Source organism: Triturus cristatus, chromosome 3_1, assembly GCF_964204655.1.
Source record: "Triturus cristatus chromosome 3_1, aTriCri1.1, whole genome shotgun sequence".
Taxonomy (NCBI): Eukaryota; Metazoa; Chordata; class Amphibia; order Caudata; family Salamandridae; genus Triturus; species Triturus cristatus.
In genome coordinates, this window is record NC_140583.1 from 795,223,129 (window position 1) to 795,243,761 (window position 20,633).

Here is a 20,633-nt window from a genome sequence, read left to right on the forward strand (position 1 = left end):
GAGAATGACCCCCTGCCTGGAGCCAGACTGTGGACAGTGATTGAAACAGTTCTGGAAAACTGGTCAATTTTATGGACAAACATTCTGTACAAAGTGGCAATTTTACAGGCACATCCTTACTTATGAAAATGAACCACTTACACAAGAATGAGTGTTAGCTATATGGGCTGTACTTCGTCTGTATTTTTTCATTTGTTTACTACGGGCTATGAGATTACCAGTTTCAGAATGTTAATTTGTCCTGCAACATGCCAAATAAGAGAGCACTCACTTCATTTTGCCTCAAACCAGCAGTGACTTGTAAACTATGACCTTGAACTATGGCTAACTTAAACAGAAGAAACAGTGTGTTCTGAGTGGTCACACTATCTCAGTGAGATTTGGGTGGAGGGAATTGAATGGATTCTTTGAAAGAGCACAGCAGTCTCTTAACTGAACTGACCCCTTGCAGAGGGCTTGGCAGTTTCTTACATATAATAACGTGTTTATAGGTCTCGCTTACATACAGCTTTTAGCTGTGTTTTGTGGCAGACCTACTTACAATGGGCTTTGCTACGACCCATTTCTTACCATTGGTTGGATTTCTTATTAATGTTATTTGCTAGTTTTTTATTGGATGCTTTTCTGTCCTCTTCTTGTATTCGTCTCTTCTTTAGAGTATACCTTGTTTACCATTCTTTTGATTGGATAACTTTGTTCCATTGCTTGCATTTAGGGAATTACTTTTTTTTCTTGTGCTTTCAGCATTCTATCGGAGTGCATGTGTTTTTGGCTCTCTCCCTCGTTAGGTCTCGCCTAGAGCGCAGCGCGCCTGCGCTGCTTGCTCTATGAAAGGGCTCTTGGAGTCACTTCAGACCTCCAAGTGCCATGTGGGTGTGCCTCCTCCCACACATCCCATTGGCCTTCGCGTGTGGCTTTCAATAATTGAAAGCACGCAAATGTCCAAAGACGGATGCATGTCCCGCCTCTCCTCAAAACTTGCACTCCCATGGTCTAGGGGACTCGGGAGCACGCAGGGTGCCATCTGTTCTGGATCAGGCTTCTAATTAGCTTTTACTTTTGCATGCAGCGGCGGGCACGATGGCAGATGCATTCCTTACAGCACACGCGCACCACTACTGGGCTTGTTATGTATTTTCGATGCACAGAAATGGCCCCTTCTCTACCCTTAACCTTATCGGTGTTCTCGCATCTGAGTCCCTGACGCTTAATGGTCTCTAGCTCACAGGGCATTCCGTGTATCCCTTCTCTCTCTGCATCCCTGCCCCTCGATAGCCCATGTAGGTTGCCGACTCTACTGACTACATGCTTAATACTGAAGCAAGGTCGCTGCCAGCTCTGTCTCTGAACCGCAGACCTACAATTACTGCCTCCAAGCATACAACCCTGCAATGTCTCCCGCTTTACCAGGTGTTTTCCGATCGCTCAACACTCCAGCACCCACATGCCCCACCACTGCTCCCTGCTGGGGCACAGATGTCCTGTGGGCTCACATTTTAACATTTGCTGTTACTCTTGTCGCTCATTATTGTACAGATTGCAGACGGTCACCAGCTTTACCACTGAACAGAGTCAACATTACTGCTACATGGTGTCCAGCTTTTCCTTTCCTGTAAGCAGGACCAGGGCTCGAGTCAGGGGTACACGCAGGTACATGGCATCCCCCCACTCATTTCACAGGGCGGACACCGTCCCCCCTGCCAAGAAGCTGGGCCCCACAGAAATATGCTGAATGTGTCCTGGTGTAATTTTCAGACACCGGGACACGTTCAGCACTTAACGTCATGAGGTCATTTGCATATTGTCAGTCCCCCCACTTCTTTTTATAGGACTTGTGCCCTGAGCAAGACCTATGAAGTGTATTTAGAGGAAACATGAATTAGAAAAGGAACTTTTCTGATCTTCGTATTTTAAGGAGTATGGAGGGGGAGGTAGACATATCTTTGAAAGCAACACATTAAATTAGCTGTCCCTGGCAGGCGCCTAGTGCGTGCACTTTTCAGTAGCGTTCTTTGACATTAATGAGCCAGTTCCGGCACTTTAGAACAGGGCCACTAAACTTAAGATGTGGTAACTAGGCCTGGGCTAAATTTCCGTTCCGCTCGTGGAAATTGCGATAATTTGACATTTTCGCGTTCCGCGGAGAGCGCGAAAATGTCAACATTTCCGCATTCCGCAGCTTAGCGATAATTTGTTTCTTGCTCGCGCTGTAAAATAATACATTCTCGCGCGCACGCGATCGCCTTACCTGAATACCCGCGTTCGCCGACAAGTTTCCCGATCCGGTCGCGTTCTCCACGAGATGTTGGATTGTTGGTAGCCATTTGCGCTGTCTTGCGACAGTTCGCGCCCGAAGTAATGTCATTGGTCGCGCAATCACGTCTTTCTTCTCGCGATCATGTACCGCGAGAAGAGTGAAAACAAGATGGCCGCGCCTGCGAGCAACCGCATGGGTAAGTTAGCGAGCCGCGACCACGCAGAAAATACCGCGAACGGGCGGGAAAAAAACTTCCGCATCTTCGCGATATTTCCGCGTGTTTGCGGAGATTTTTAACATTTTCGCGATAATTTGCGAAAGTCACTTTCACAAATTCCACCCACCCCTAGTGGTAACAGCATTTAGTGGACAATGGTAGCACTTCTAAACAGAGCCACTTAGGCGCTTGGGAACACGCATACTTCTCAACAGAACTGCAGTGCATGAATGATGCAACCAGCACTTCTTATCAGTCCTCTAATACGTGCATGGTAAAGTGCTCGCACTTTCAATCAGGTGTGCAATTTGTGGAAGCCATTCATGGAGACAGCACATGCACTTCTCAGCATGGCTTTTTTGGGGGGGTTTACAATAGAACTTCCCAGCAGGGCTGGCATACTTTTAAAAGGATTTTTCACGTTCAAGTGCTTCTAAATAATATGACAGTACCAGCACTCCTCAGCAGGGTGGCTTTACGTTTGAGGTGACAGTACAAACACTTCACAGGACGGCGATACTAATCATAAAGCACCCATGCTTTTCAGCTGGGCTGCAGTACTCGGAATGTGGCAATAATAATACTTCTTGAAAGGACTGCAACACATTTAATGTGCATGAAAGTGGATTTAGTTTTTAATGTGACAAAAGCAGTACTTTTCTAAACTTTATTGGGAGAGTACCAGCACTTTTCAGCAGAGCTAGTATATTTTAATGGGAGAAACGTCTGTCAGCAAGGCCGCTCTATTTTAATGCGATAACACCAGTACATTTCGGTTGCCCCGTTATAATTTTATGGGACAGTACCTGCATTTCTCATGAGGGTGACCGCACTTTCTAATCAGACAATAGCAGCACTTTTCAGAAGAGCCGCTACACTATGGTGGGCGGCAGTGGCGGTTCTCAGCAGAGCTACCGGATTTTAAATCTCCCTGTAACGACGCTCGTCAGTAGGGCTGCTATACATCAGTGGGACAGAAGCGACACTTTAAGGCAGTACTGGCCTCTACACAAGCACTGCATTCCTCCACCCAGTCCAGGCGCTGCGTGCTCCGGGCTCCAGAGTTTATTCGTGACACGCCCGCCTGGGTGTGCGCCGGTGGCCTTGCCCCTTTCTAATGATGCACACAGTCTCTCGCCAGAGGGAGGGCTGGGTGCACAGCTGTCAGCCCCATTGAGCTGCAGTGCTGACAAGGAACTAACCACAACTTCCACACGTGCAGGAGCGGCGGACACAACCCTCTCTCAACCGCTGGCAGGAGCCGCCCTCCCTCCGTTAGACGTACACCCTTTACCCAGACAACTCCCTTTTGTATAAGACACATAACTGGAGATGTTTAATGATTGGTGGTGTGTCTAAATCTATAGGATGTGGTCCGAGTACCTTCTTCAGGCACCATAGCAATTGACAGTTTTTGGTAAGTTGAAATCCCTTTGCGATTCCCCAAATGTTTCGATTAATACTTCAGTAGGGCGACCAACCATCCGTAAATTTAATGGACTGCCCGTTATTTGAGCCTCTTCTCCATTGCCCGTCAGGAATTCTTTCACGGACGCCTTTTGTCCGTAATTCTGGGTGTTGGTGCAAGCTGTCCCCCTGCAAGCAGCCTGCAAGTTCTCTAACTCTCGCTGCAGGGCCAGATCGCACTGCTGTGAACTGAAGGGCCTGCAGCAGCCCCTCCCCACCTGGCACAGATTGCTGTCGCCCATTATCATTCTGTTGTCTGCCTTGATTATCAAACACAGAATGATAATGGGCCCGTCTGTGCAGATACGGCATTTGCTGGGCCTCCTCCTGCCAGAGATCTTCATACTGTGGGGCCTGCCCCCCCTAGGGGTCTGTGACTGCATTCCCAGGGGGGTGCAAATGCCTTAGCAAAGAAGTGTAAATGAAGATGCCCTGGAAGTATGGCCTTCTTTATTGGCGCAATTCCAGGAGGTTTTCATTTACAGACTTGAAGTGTAAAGTATACAGGGTCGAAGAGGTGGCTGAAAAGAACAAACTATTCTGTAAGTCTTAAAATTAGGATTTTTCTCTGTTTAGTAGTAGTAAAGTTAGGACTCCTAACTTTAGGACTCCTAAATGCCTTCTGTGAATACCGAAAGTCTTAAAATTAGGATTTTTCTCAGTTTAGTAGTAGTAAAGTGAGGACTCCTAACTTTAGGACTCCTAAATGCCTTCTGTGAATACCGAAAGTCTTAAAATTAGGATTTTTCTCAGTTTAGGAGTAGTAAAGTTAGGAGTCCTAACTTTACAGTGGAGTGTGACAGTGTGCCAATTGTGTTTGTGTGAGTTTTTTTTCTAATCTTTTATTATTCTATGGTTGATAAATAGGGTTCCTTTGGATATTTAACCATGGAATTTAATAATAATGTGGCAGAGTTAAGCGAATTATGCAGCAACAAAAGGCAAATTATGTGGCGTAATGCAGCACATTTTGTAATTCTATTACTCATTATTTTTACATTTTAAAACTTGTTAACACTGTCTGAGAATAAGTTGCACCTCAGTACCAGTTTAACACCCAAATATACCAATAAGCAACAGTTAATGGAAAACAAAGAGCACAAGTAGAAATGCCTACATAACATGATCGATGTGCTCTAATCCCAGAATCCTCCATGCCCCGCTGTGACCTGCCAGACATCTGCTTCGGGCTAGAACCTTGGATTTTTATCTCTCCGTTCTTTGGTGGTTTTCTGTCTGTGTGTATGTATATGTAATTTCTGTAACAGGAACTCCTATCTAACTGTTCTGGACCATAATAATACCATAACACTCAGCAGCAAACTATAGCTCATGCAGGCTGGTTAATGCTCTTACCCCCACACAAGACCTGTCCACTATGTATTTTACCCATCCCACAGTACTGTACCAGCTCCTAAATGCAAGATTTGTAAAGCCCACAGATCACCCTTGAGGGTCTCAAGGCACTGAATTGTAGTTACGGGGAGCTTAAGTGATTTGCCCAGAATCACAGGATGTTGATGCCTATGATGAGATTCGAACCTGGATCCAACCAGCTCCGAAGTCGGCAGCTCGGATCCTCATGGCACAACCAGTATTTTAACAGCTGAACAGACATGGAATTCCTGAAGCGATGTGACACAGAAAGCTGGTCACTCGGAGGACTGCACTCTAGTTCAGCACTGCAGGTCCCAATTAGCTACATTCTCTGCGTGCTGCTTTACATCTCACAATACCACTCAGATAAGAGATTCTAGTAACAAAGTCCATCCAAGCAGATCTTACCAACCACTTCTCCCACCAAACATGCCTGCTCAGGACTATAAACTGTAAAAGAAAATATCAGACTGGACAACCCAGTGTAGTAACCATTTAAATAGATTATGACCCCTATGAAATACCACAGAAAGACCTGCACAGTTGCTCAAAGCTGCATGCATACCGAAAAACTGAAGTACACAATTGTCTAAACCTAATATAAATAATTTTGACTTGTATGTATGTTGGTTGTCTATTTACTTACTTATATACTATTGCCTGACCTCCTCTGATGTGTCTGTAAAACTTACCTTTTGTCCTGAATTTTTGTCCTGAATTTTGACCTTCTGTCCTATATTTTTGTCTGGTATTTTGACCCTTTGTCCTGAATTTTTACACTCACCATTCTGAATTTGCACCAATGCCAGTTTGTCACCCTGTACCTCAGTGAATAATTGATCTCCATGTTGTACACCTCAGTTCTCCCATTCCTCCCATGGTATTTTGTTTTTTTCTTTTCAGATGTCCCATTGTGCCAAATTGCTGCTCCCTCATGCATTGTGCTGTTGATGTCCAGTCTCCCATGTGCATTATGTCATGCATCCACATGGCAGTGGATGATGGGGTTAATTTTGAGCAAACTGAGATATCTGTGATATACCTTATATCTACTGTGGCATTTAAAATCACCCTTTCTATGTGAACTCATGACTTCCAGGCATTTCGGTAACAGGTACCTCACCTGGGCTATCTAATTTGCTAGCCAGTAGGAACCCGTGTGCGGGAGCCATGAGCCCCATGGTTTCATGGTTGTTTGAGCTCAGCAGCCATTGGCCTTGATTTTAAGCCAGCCCTTTATGAATGGCTTTATTTTCCTATTTAAATAGTTTAATACATTTGTAAGTATATTTAGAGCAATTGTAGCAAACAGGCAGTTAAAGCAAGGTGCCACATTCATTTTAATGATCCGCACTTTGTGAAGTTGTAATTTGGACCAACATACATTTTGAATAGCAATGCTAGGACAGATGTAGCTGGTTTCAGGTTAAAAACAAGGCTAGAATGCCCTCAGCATGAAAGAACACTTTTTGTTCTCATGCTGCAGTGTGAACTACTTGGATGCTTCCATTTTGGCATATCGCTACTGCCTAGGGTTCAAATTTTAGTATAAATAGTAGTTAGGATAAAGGGCATCCCTGCCAAGTAATCAATATTATCTCAAAAGGGGGAGAAATATATTTATTGCAAGCCATAGTAGCCAAAGGTTTTTTTATATAGCCATTTTACCTTTTCAGTAAAGCCTTTGCCCAGTCACCCTTTTTTCAGTATTAGAAACAGATATCCCCACTCCACCCTCTCAAGAGCTTTCTCAGTATCCAGGGATACCTCAATCCTTTCATCTATGCCATTTAAAGTCTATCAGGGGATGTGAGATAATATTCTCAAATGTGTGGCAGAGTAGTGACTAAGTACAAATCCCTCCTGGGATGGGTGTATCGGGTAAGTTATTACCATTTTCAGTCTTGTGGCTAAAACTTTGGCTAACGTCTTCATGTCTGTGTTCAGCTATGACATTGCCTCTGCCCGGTTTTAAAATTAATCCTAATATATCTTCAAGAAAGAACAGAGATGTTCTTGATCCTTGGACATTCTGTAGTTTGAGTTGTTTGACTGCCAGCTCCCTCCTGACAGGGCCAACAGATCTAGATTAATCTCCAGTCTCACTGCATCATGGTCCAGTATGCCGTTAGGGGCAGGCAATTATACCCCTGGTGGTCCATAGCAATGTCTGTGATGATTCATGACGGAAGTGACCCGAATAGGGTCACCCGGGTTACTAAACCACCTCTCGGCCTTACCTATGTTATTGAAGAGTCGGTCAGCCAGTAGAGAATACAAACAATTTATTAATAATACTCTGCAGAGGAGCCCAAATACAACAAGCCGCATCAAATCAAATACTTCATGAACCTTTAAAGCACGCTTACAAGGGAAAGTTCCAGGTTTGGGGATGTGTTTTCTAGGGAGGCAGAGGGGGCGTACATCACCAGTCCGAGACGGGCACACGGTATCTCTTAGCCAAGGTCAACCAGCTGCATCCCTGCTCCTCCCCACGTAGGAGAGGTGCTGCGGACAGCACATTGCTTACATACACAGAAAGGGCCTATTCATAAGCGAGGAAGCGCCCCTTGTTCAATACAGAAACGAAACTGGGCATATACTTATTAGGTGAAGAACAAGTGTCATGGTGCAACTATTCTGGGCCTACCTCATTTGCAGTTTGGAGCTCACCGCGTGTTTTGTATATAACCAAAATATAAAATGGCGGCCGGCATACAAAATGGAAGCCACCCGTCCAGGACTATTCTATACTGTAAAACATCATCCTTATTATTATAGCTCAGTGGGTTGTAAATATAGCTACTTATCACTGCTATATTTAGCTATATGAGGCTAATCTAAATAGCAGAACATAAGGGGCATAGCCCTATGAATATTTTGAAACCTACAGACCCCCCTTTTAGCGTTATAAGCTAAATATAAATGTGCGGAGGCCATCAGACTTGGTCTTTATCATTTATCAGCATGAGGGAAAACCTAAGGGGTATGCAACTATGCAAAACTAGGGCGAGATTCAGTAGAATTCGGATCTTCAGTCCTCGAAAATACCTTCATCGGTATCCATAAGTTCTTGAAGTTCTTTCAGCATCATAATTGCATCCCTGGGTTTAGACTCACTTATTGGAACAGAGGGGTGAGTTTAGCCATGCAATAAATGCAGCAGGATGGAAGACAATTTACACAAAGACAACAAGTGAAGATGATCCCTGCAACTACTACTAAACCCAGGAGAATCTTCCATCCCCATGCGGCCATCAGACTCCAGAACCACTGTGTCAGAGACCCTGTACCATTATCTTCATGTATTTCAGAGGCTAACCTATGGAGTTTCTGAATAGCTGAATACACAGTAGGAACGTGGTCTGGTATATAAACACAGAAACTGCTGCCGATCACATGACAGGCTCCACTCCTATCTGCAAGGATGACGTCAAGGACCATCCGACTTTGAAGAGCAACGAGCCTGGTCGCCTGAAGCTCAGCTGTAATATTTGTGAGTATACCAGCAGTAGTGTTAATGACAGCTTCCACTACTCTAGTAAGATGATACATTTGCCTACTATTATATATAAGTCCCCATAGAGGCAACAAGCCTTCCATAGCATCAACAAATTGCTGTAATGTAATATCTGTCTGATCAACATCTTCGGTGTCGATAGTTCTCTTTACTCTCGACAATGAGGCAGCCTTGTTCTGCAACTGATGATCCTTATGATAATTTGATAGTGCTAAATAAACTGGGGGTAGAAGGAAAGAAACATAACAGCGGTCTGCCCACCCCCTTGGGAGCCATACATAAGCATGTGCCCCACAGTAAGCAAGGGTGGACTACTATTTGTGGTCAATGTAAACGTATAAATACAATGACTCTGAACCACAGGAATACTCCCAAACCCTTCTACACAAAATGGGGCTGGTGTATCAATTATCGGTATGGGTATGGCCTCACTATTTGGAATATTTTGCTCATGAAAGGATCTAAAATACTCTGTGTTATTAAACCCTTGGAACTCCATCATCTCATCTTTTACCCAGGAAGTGTTTGCACTTCGCTCATAGACATTTATACAGGCATCTGGATGTAAAGTACCTGCCTTCCCTCCTTTTCCCGGAGTGTAACCCTGGTGCATTACTATATATTCCAACACCGCTTCATAATCTTCTTTAGTCAGTGTGGCAGTATCTGCGTGTGAGTGGGTATACACTACAGTAAGGAGCTGAAACCATGCTTCACAACTTCGCAAATATGACAGAGGCAAAGATATAAGGAGATCATTCTTATGAGTCATAGAAGAGAGTAAACCACAGATCCAACACTTTGTCGCATTTGTCGTTTGGTGTACCTCATGGAGCATCTGAAGAAAAGCATTTCCAAAATATGTCTGCCGATGTCTTTCTTTATGCGGAGCTAGGGAAACAAGCGAATGCTCAGGCAGATCAGGAGTATTCCTATCAGAACATGCATTGAGTGGTTGTCTTCTAAACAAAATATCACACCAAACAATATAATTAATATAATGAAAACACAAGATAATACCACAACTTTGGTTTTAGTGGTCCAACTAGGCCATCCAGGATCATTTTGACCTAGGGGCGGGGCCGCCAGAGGTTGCTAATCGCCCAAACGGAAACATATCTAACACATACTTTTTACAATAGTAATGGAGTCACTTACGACCTTCTTCAATCAATAGGCAACTACGCCAAAGTCCATTCTAAGCCTCTTTGGTAGGCTTCTATTGTCCATCAAACTGTAGCAGATTTTTTCCTCCGCGTGGGGCTTCACAGTCTAGGCCTTCTCATAGAACCAGTCCTTCTTAGTATCTGTCGGAGTGCCCTCCTGGCAAACACTCACAGCTCACTCGAAAGTCTAAGTGTTCAAAGCAATGCACCAGTGTCTCTCTTTGTGGCAGGCACTACAGATATAGTGCTCTTACCATAAACTTAAATCCATGACTCTCTATTTCTCTCTGGTGCTCTTAATTTGTCGTGGGCGTAGGTCATATCGCGCTGACCCAGGCACTGTTTGATCAGGAAAAAGCAACGGAGTTTCAGGCTCACCAACACTCCCAGACTCCAACACTCGTTGTTCAGTGTCAGAAGGCGCTCGGGCTGCCCTTATTTCAGGGGGGACAGCTTCCAGCAGCACGTCGTCGTTCTCCTTTTCTGTCTCTGACCAGGTCATCCGGGCATCCGAAAAGGGGACAAACCATGGTATTTGCTCACATTCCTGATCTCCGATTCCTTCTTGGACCCACCAGTCATAAGGGAGTGGCAGTGGTACCCGTTTGGTGTGGTGAGCATGGATCTAATGCTTTCTCCCATCCACCTTTACCGCAGTCCTCGTGGCCAATAGCACTTGCTTCGGCTCGAGCCAGCGAGGCTTCCGGGCTGCAGCTTATGCCCAGGACTCTATTGAAGTGGTCGAAGTGACTCCTCGATCTGCTGATGAATAGAACTAAGATTCTTAGTTAACTCATACAGGTCATCTATCATCATTGGATACTCGATCTCACTGAATCTTTTTGGACACCCCAGATATTGGCAGGGCACACAAAAACGACCTCGTAAGGGGATAGATCTGTCCTCATATGTGCAGTCATTCTAGTGGATAACAGGGCTAATGGTAACGCATCCGGCCACTTCAGGCCTTTGCTCTCCTGTATTTTTGCCAACTTCAAATTTATCGTTCCATTATATTTCTCCACAAGACCTGCACACCAGGGGTGATTTGAGGCATGAAATTTCTGGTTTATATGCAACCCTTCACACACCAACTGCATAAGTCGGGCATTAAAATGGCTGCCGTTGTCACTCCAGATCACCCAAGGCAATCCATATCGAGGAAAGTACTCTTTAATGAGTGCTTTTGCCGTTGCACTAGCAGTATTTTCCTTCACAGGGTATGCCTCCACCCACTTACTGAAAGTACACACCACCACTAGGACATACTTCAAATTGTTCACTCGTTCTAGCTCAATGAAGTCCATTTGGAGGACCTCAAAGGGAAATGAGGGTTGTGCAAAATTCCCAGGAGGCATAGGATTACCTTTCCCAGAATAATGCTTGAAGCAAATCATACAAGTCTTCACTAACTGTACAGCTACTTTGGGAATGAGATCATTTCGCCACACCAGGTCTAACAATTTACAGATCCCTTTTGCGCTAATATGAGCGGGACCATGAGCCATAGTAACAACTGGGAAAACATATGCATTGGGCAGCAGCCATCTCCGGTTGTCGGACAAATCAGTCCAGCACCCATCTTCATCTAGAGTGCCTGTCCGTTCCTGCCATACAGCCACTTCGTCTGTTGTGGCCTCATTCTGTATGTCCTTAACACTGTCTACAGTGTTCTCGTACATCGCATTATCAGGTACCCACCTAGCGGGTCCTGCCACAAAGATCTTACTCATCTCCGATCTAGCAGTTTCTCTAGCTGTTTGGTCCGCAAATGCATTGCCCCTACCCACGTCATCTGTGACTACCTTGTGGGCGCTGCATTTTATTATTGCCAGCTTTTCAGGTAAAATCAAAGCCAACAGCAATCTCTGGACCAATGGGCCATGCTGTATCTTCAACCCATCGGATGTCAGGAACCCCCTCTCCGCCCGGAGCCGCCCAAAATTATGAGCGACTCCAAACGCGTACTGGCTGTCAGTGTAAATAGTAACAGCCATTCCCTCACTTAACTCACAAGCTCTCAACAAGGCTACTAACTCGGCAGCCTGGGCAGATTGATATGGGACGCGGGAAGTCTCTACGACTGTGCGCTATGTGGTAATCACATATGCGGCAGAAGTAGTGCCATCTGGTAGCTTAAGGCAGGAGCCATCGACATATAGTTCCCCTTGGGGTTCAGATAAGGGAACATCAGTCAGGTCTACCCATCCCCTTGTTTCTTCCTCTGTTCTGTACATACAGTCATGTGCATCTGCATCATGACTCGTCGAAGGGAGGGTGTTAGAAGGTGGTTCTGACACTATGGGCCGCCTGGATTTTTCTCTTTTTTAGCACCTGATTGTTGAGCTTTTACTGTGGGGGAGCCTCATAAGTTGGGACTCACCCACAGTGAACTCAGGATGTAAGAGACTGAATGGGGATTTTACTGGTGTCCCCTTGCCTTGACCAGGCCACTGCACAGCAGCTGGAGTAAGGGACACTGGGCTGGTTACATGCAGACACATGTGTACATGTGTGTGCACACGTGTACAGGCTGCGCAGGGGATGTGCCTAGTGTACGCAGTCCAGAAGCCGCTACAAAGTGAATGGTGTGGCAGGACTTATGCAGTATTAGGTGGTGACATGGAATAGGCTTTATACACTGGAAAGACACATGCCAGGGAAAGTCAGTGTGTTTTACTGTGTTTTCACTTCATTATTCCCCTATGGGGATGTGGGGCCCATGGCTAGATTAACTTCCATTAGACCTACAGATTCCAGACAAGAACTTAAGTCCAATGTGGCGAATGTGAAAAGAAGTATTCTGCAGAGTCCAAAGTCGTATTTGTACTGCTTTTGGGTCATACAGAACTGTCATATTTCTATGAGCCAGCCATGACCAGACCCAGGCTGAGGGCTGACCTCAGCTGGATGGATTGATAACCTTTCTTCCACAAGCTAGGGCCTCCTCTCCACGAAGAGATGATGGGTGGGGCTGCAGGCCAATCCATCAACCGCTGTCGCTGGGTGCCAGGCACCAGGCTGCACCAAGTAGGGAAGGCAGCGTGGGGGGAAGGGGCTTCAGAGACATGTGGCCAGAGACACTGGACGACGCCATTTTGAATAAACCCAGAGGCTGGACAAGAAGGAGGGAGCAGGGGCAGGGACGTGATGTGTCGCTGTTTGATAGGACCAACAGAGACTTCCTGCCAGCCCCCTACTCAACTTTTAAAAAGTGCTTGCACAGGAAGTGAAGCTCTCTGGGGTGTGGTCTGCTGAGGCTGAAGGTGCTGGAGCCTGGCGTAATGGGCAGTTGGAAGGAGAGACCGCCTGACTGCCCCCAGGACCCTAACAGCACCAGAAGAAGAGCCCAGGACCGGTGCGCAGGAGCAGTGGCCTCTGCGCAGGGAGAAGAGAGGCCAAGGAGGAGAGCCAGGCGAAAGGCTGGCGCAGGGAGCCAGTGTAGACAGCTCCCTGCTGAATCCACCCTCTCAGAGACCCCGAGGGCAGAGGAGAGTGTTCCCAGTGGCTGGGGCTGGTAAAGAGGAGCATGAAGCACCCCATAATGCCTTGCCAAGCATTTGGAAATCTGCAGTTTTGGTGCTTTGTGGCCCCCAGAGGAGGGGGGTCACCCTCACTTGTGAAAAGGTGCTGGGAGAGCTGCTGGAGAAGCGCAGTCTTCCCTCCCAGCACGAAGAAAAGTCCCACCCTCAGTGTCATGGGGACCTAAAGGAAACTACCCCTCAAGGGCTCAGCTAGCATTTAAACACCTTCTAGGCTGGAACTTTTGTTCTACAGCTGAGGGTGTGTGGAGAAGTGCATCATGAAGTGAAGGGCTGAGTTGGGGATGTGTGGAGAAGTGCATCCCCTGGAGGTGAAGTGGTGTAATTGCACCAAAATGCATTTACTAGTGGTTATTTCTTTTTAGGTGGACTGAAAGTCACATGTGTAAAGTGAAGTACCTGTGTAAGGTGATGTTAAGCTAAATGGAGTTATGCTGCTGGACCTTCCTGCTAGGGGGTCTGGCTGTATTTACGTAATCCCATGCTTTTACCTGTGATTCCTTTTAAAGTGAAGAGGCGCACTGCAGGAGAAGTGTAGTTGCCAGGAGTACTTCTTTTGAAGGGACTGTAAGTCACATGTGTAAGGAGATGTCATAAGCCAAGTGGGGTTATTTTGCCAGACAGTCCTGCTAGGGTGTCTGGCTGTATATGCACAATCCTGTGATTTCATCTGTGATGCCTTTAGGGGCTTTAATTGCAATGCATTCAAATGATCAACCAAGGTGATGAGTACTGTCATTCTAAAGCGTGCGTAAACATGGATTCTTGCTGCTGCGCTTAGGTGAAGAACCCAGACTGCTAGCCCTTAAGATATAGAGGTGCATACTTTATGGTCAGTAGGAGATGCTCAGTCAGGGTCATGTGTCACCAAGGCAGGTTTACCCCTTTTTAATGCTTGGGGTGGGTCGCCACTGGGATGGTGCCAGTGCGAAGGGCCCTCGCTCCAGGTTATGTTCAACTATCTGCATTGGGGGCAAGTTGATGTGCATGCATGGGAGTGGTGGTACTAGACCACACCCCCCTGCGGGAGGGGTGGAGATGTTATGCAATGTCACAAAGTAATTCCAACAGCTTATGTATATTTGTAAATTGGTGCATAGTATTAAGTAGTGTGTGTGATTAATAAATGTACTCTTACTTTTATACAGCAAAGTACAGACTGGACAATCAATTATTGAGTGTTATTTTTGTGTACCTGCAAATGGCTATTACTAGCCCACACCACCTCCCTTGTGTAAGCCTCAGACTGCTCTGCAACGCTACCCTCTGAGAGTCAGGCGCTACAATTGGGTGTTTGGTTCCCAGTGAAGGACAAATGTGGTCATGTTATTTGTGCAGGCCTCACAGATGCTGCCTCGTTTTCCAACAGAGGGGTAGTAATGAGGCTGGATTCAGAGTGACACATCGTTTAATGGTGACATGTGGAGCGAACAAAGTTAGCTCATATCCAGTCAGACGCGCACTGGTAAGGTGCTGTGTCTGCGTTCTATTCAATAGAATGTCTACAGAATGGGGTACCATGACCATTAGGTCAGTGTCAAGTACGAGCCCTGCCGATTATCTGATTGAAATTGACACCGCAGCCGCAGCTCTCAGACAGCTCGGGAGCACTCTAGCCACGTTGTCAAGGATAGCAGAAAAATAAGCACAGGGTCGGTACTTACCACCGAAAGCTTGTGTCAACACACTCAATGCGCAACCTTCCACTTCATGCACATACAATACAAAGGGCTTCCTATAGTCAGGAGTACCAAGGACAGGAGCAGAACAAAGTGCATGCTTCAGCTGTTCGAATGCATGCTGACACTCAAGTGTCCACGGCAAGGGTTCACACACATCTTTCGTGGTTAAAGAAAGGAGGGGTTTCACAATCAAAGAATATTTAGGGATCCAATGCCGATAATATGAGGTAATTCCAAAAAAAGCTTGTACTTCTCTCTGTGTCTTTGGCACGCTCATATTATTAATTGCAGAAAGGCGTTCAGGTGTCAATCTTCTACCCTCCTTCGATAGGAGGTGACCTAAATAGGTAACCTCCTGTCAACAATACAGAAACTTCGAAAGGTACGCTTTATGTCCATGTTGTGTCAAATGCATTAACAATTTAACCATGGCTTCCTTACATCCTTCTTCAGTATCAGAGGCCACAAGGAGTTTGTCAACATATTGCAACAGTACATTACCAGCTGGAAGTACTTGCGAGTTCAATTGCGCTTTCAATGCTTGACTATATATACTAGGACTTTCAGTATACCCCTGAGGAGCGCGACAGAAGACGAAGCTTCTCCCAGATAAATTAAAACCGAAAAGATACCTGGAATCTGGATGAATCGGAATGCTGAAAAACGCATTCTTCAAATCTATCACCGAAAAATACTGAGGTGTAGGATGGATCATGGTCAAAATCAAAGTAATATTGGGAACAACAGGAAATTGTGGTACCACTATTTTATTGATTTCCGAAGATCAATAATAAATCGATACACATCTAAGTGGGCATCAGGTGAATCTGTCGGGACCTTCTTAAGAATCGAAAGATTAGGGCTGTTGCACACATTAGAAACTGTTTCCTCTACTACTCCAGATGCAATTAAATCATTTATTATTTTCAACAAAGCAGTCTCTCCTGCTTGCGATATTTTATACTGTGGAATACAGGGCAGAGAATCATTGTCCTTAACCTGAATGGACACTGGCGGTACCTGTAACAGTCCTACATCCGTGTCACCTGTAGCCCACAACGTACTAGGCACGTCCTTGAACTCATCGGGAGAGGGGCGCCTTTGGCAAAATGCTGTCTCGCCCGCGCCACATCAGGTCCAATCGTAATGTATACATGGTCTGGGGAACAGAAAATGGTTGCATGCAGCTTTTTCAACAAGTCAAACCCCAATAAATTTTCCCCACAATTTGAAGTCAAAAGACACGAAGATTTCACTGCAAACGGATCAATTGTCAAAGCAAAGGGCTTAGAGATGGGGCTAACAACCGGCATGCCTGAAAATCCCACCGAAACATTATTCTTGCCAGACAGAGCTGCCCCAGGGACCAGCGAACGGGAAACAGAGCTGTTCATAGCACCTGTGTCAACTAAAAACGTTTGAAAAGTACCAAGCACACCTGCAGCTACATAAGGTCCGCTTTGATCTACATTCACCGAAACTGGTTCCACACCCTGTCCGTCGCTGTCCTAGCTGTTAATGGACCTCCCTGTTCTGTCATCTACATCATAATCCTCACAACAATACTGTCGTCCTCTAGGATCATCAAAGTAATTCTGATCCTTTTCATCATTCTCAAAACGTCCTAGTCTTCTTTCACCCTGTCCTCCTGTTCCTCTACCTCACCCCCGAAAACCTCCTCCTCTAGAGATCCCACCATTCTGTAACAATACAGGGCACTCATGTCGCCAATGCCCCACCTTTTTACAATACGCACATTGATTAGGTCCCACAGGTACATATGGAGCACTCGTTCTACCACCTCGCGGTACGGACCATTGCTGTTGCATTTGCAGCTGACCCCTTCCTCTTCCACTACTTCCCTGCGCCTGCTGTATGTAACAACACCCTTGTCTTCAATTTCTTCCCTTTCTTCTCTGCACTCTGTTTGTTCTCTCGATTTTCATAAAATTGCGCCATACTCAATATTCCTGAGGGAGTGGATGTGGACCAGGTACTTTCCGCTGCCTTCATCCTGGCTGCAATCTCAGGAAGCAAATTATTAACAAACCTGTCGACAAACAGCCGGACTCCAACATCCACTGACAAATCCTGTCCACTGAAATCCCAAAACACTCTCTCATATCTAGTAAAGAAATCAGACATGTTCTCATCTTTCTTTTGACAACATGCCGTAAGTTTATCCCAATCTACTTCCTTTGGAGCAATAAAGGAATGCATATACAAAATAATTCGGCCAGGTAAAGCCAACACTTCCGCTCTTGGCTTCTTTACTGGCTTACTGTCACAAGGTCAGGGAGGAAGGCGGCAGACAAGGGGGTGACTGGTGGGAAGCCCGTGAGTTCATGGAACCTATGCTTTCTTCTCGCCAGGAGGACTCGTGGCAGACATCATGTAGGAACCTGGGGTCACCAGGCCCTAAGGGCGGTAACGTGGCGCGAGCCGGTCGGGCAACCAGAGGGCTATGTGTTAAGCAACCATACACCACACGCTTCTCATGGGCTAGAGTCACACACAATAAGGGACGCCACACCGTTTAAATTATGCAAATACTTCAAGTTTATCCAAGTATAGCTGGTCAGTTGCAGTTCAGGAAATAACAAGGTAATACATGAATCATAATACCATCGTTCAGTACATGCGACACTCTGGGTGATATCTATGCAGTGCCTAACCTCGTTCATGTACCCACGCCCGCTGGTTAAATGCAGGAGATTCTAGCGCTGTGCGCGCTTATGTAAAGTCTGTCCCTGAACAGGCCGTCTAACACAGCGTAATACTTGTAAGGGGGAACATTGGGTTCATCAACATGGCGCCTGTCGAACTGAGCGCTCCTCGTGACCACTGGCCCCTAGTACTGTGAAGCAAGGCATATAAAACACAGCGCTACGCGCAATCAGTTGCATGTGGAAACGTTTGCGTAGAACAGTTATCACAACACGTTACTCGTAATCAGTTGCATATCATTACCTTCGAGCAGAGCATATAACACAGTGCGCTACTCGCGTTCCTGGGCATGTAATTACTTTCGAGCAGGGCATATAACACAGTGCGCTACTCGCGTTCCGGGCATGTAATTACTTTCGAGCAGAGCATATAACACAGTGCGCTACTCGCATTCCTTGGCATGTAATTTACTTTCGAGCAGAGCATATAACACAGTGCGCTACTCGCATTCCTTGGCATGTAATTTACTTTCGAGCAGAGCATATAACACAGTGCGCTACTCGCATTCCTTGGCATGTAATTTACTTTCGAGCAGAGCATATAACACAGTGCGCTACTTGCAGTCCCGGTCTCTCCGGCTGGGGAAGCAGGGTCGGTGGCGTGAAGCGCCACACGAGGGTAATGTCAGTCAGTTCTTTGGGCGGCTTCCAGTGGGGAGGGTGACCGGACTTGAGGAGCAGGTCCCTATGCTCCGGTGCAGTTCACAGAGCACAGCGCTCAGTATTACAGAAGGGGGGACACGGACAGGATCCCTCGGCGGGGTCTCTCCGTCGCGCAGGCAGGGGAGGGGACTCCCACGGAGGGGACAACCCGGGCCAAGTGCGGTGTGGTTTCCAGACCAGCAGGGGGCGCACCAGGGGGGGTCTCGGCCTCCGGGCTTACCTCCGTCTCGGCGTCAGCAGGCGTCCGTCCTCACGACGTTGGGGGAACTCGGCCCCGACCTTGCGCACCTCCTCACACGGCTGCGACGGCAGCGACGGGGCCCCGGACTTCACCTGGGCCTCGCGACACAGCAGGGCACTCCTCCAGGCCGCGGCGGGGAGCGCGCTGGCTTCGTCGTTGCAGGGGGGGGGCTCAAATTAAGGATGGGGGTAAAGTGCTCAGCGGAGCACGCTGCCGGGGGTCCCAGACCAGGGCAGGGAGCGCGGGGGTCACAGCGCTAGTACCTGGTCGATCCCCGGTGACTTGGCAATCGGCTTAGTATTTTGATCAATAGGGTAGCTTGGACACGCAGTCTCAGCTCTGGCATTCAAGGCTTACAGCTCGCTCTTGTCATGCAGTCTCAGTTCTTAAAGTTAGGTTTCAGTTCTCAGTTGACAGATGAAGTCTTTTGGCGCAGATGTATCTGGCGCCCTTAAGGGGTTCTGTTACAGGGGTAGGGATGGAGAGGGCGACTAGGTCCTTCCTAGTCAGGTTGGCAGAGAGTCTCTGGGTCCTCCTACTACTGGGCAAGATCAGTGGGATTCACAGGGCACCTCACTCACTTAAGAGGCAGTACCTAAATCCTGTCACTCTCAGAGGCATAAGTCCCTGGCTAGGCCCTACCGCCTACACTCCTGGTGGATTCTTCCAGCTCTGCTTCACCCCAATGGCCAACTCACCACAAAAGTTTCCTTCCCACTCTTAAGTAGCCCTAGGTCAGGTGACCTCTAGCCAAGGCGGCAAAAGTAAAACCCCACCTCCCTTCTAGAAGGTTCCAGCATATTCCAGGAGCTTCCCCACTCTACCTATGGGACAAAAAGGCGGGCTGGTGTCGCAACATTGTTGTGGGTCCCAGCCAGCTCCTGGCAGCTAGGGTGCTACTATGAAAAACGACCACTCTGCAGTAGCAGGGGTCTGTGGCAGCCATCTTGGGCGAAGTAAGCACCTGCACCTTAACACTACAAAAACGAAAAAAATCAGGGAAAAAGGGCCAAGTCCAACATAACCCCCTTCCAGCCGAAAGCCAGGGTAGACCGATCAATGCCTTGATGGTTTTCCCTGCTTGGGGCGAGAAAAGGTGGACGCAGGCCCGCAACGGCAGGAGCACCCGCAGGTTCTCCTCCGCTCTGGAACCCGATGGTTCCCTAACAAACCTTCCTGGACCAACGAAACCACCCCACTGGGGCTCCCTAGCTAGTTGTGGCAAGGACCGGCCCCTGGGCCGTCCAGATGTCTCTGGCCCGGGTGATCTCGCGGAGTGGGGGGCAGTAGCCCCAGGCCTGTAGTGCCCGTTGACCACTCCGGTCCTCCTCCTTGCAGTCCTAAACTGCCTCTGGTCCTTCCTCCTGGGGTTCACACCCTTAGGCTGACCAGCCTTCAGGGGCGAGGCTCTCCTCCCCCTAACTCTCCTTCTGGGGTTCCTCACCCTACCCTGTGAGGCACCCTCAGACCACCACTTCCTCCTCAGTCTAGGGCCTTGACCCTTCAACTGATTCCTCAACCTAGGGTCTAAACCCTTAGGCCGAGCTGGTGCCCGAGGCGAGACCTTCCTCCCTCTGCACCCCCTTCCAGATTTCAGCACCCTCCTAACGGGAAAAGTACCCCTGGAAGTCAATTTCGGGGGGACCCTGTTAGCAGAGGCCCCACCCGCCAGGTCAGGCAACCCCTGAGCCTGGCTCCCCAGCCCAGGATCTAAACCCTGAAACTGGGCCAACCCCAGAACCTCAGGCGCGCTGGTTACAGTCGCCCTGGGTCCT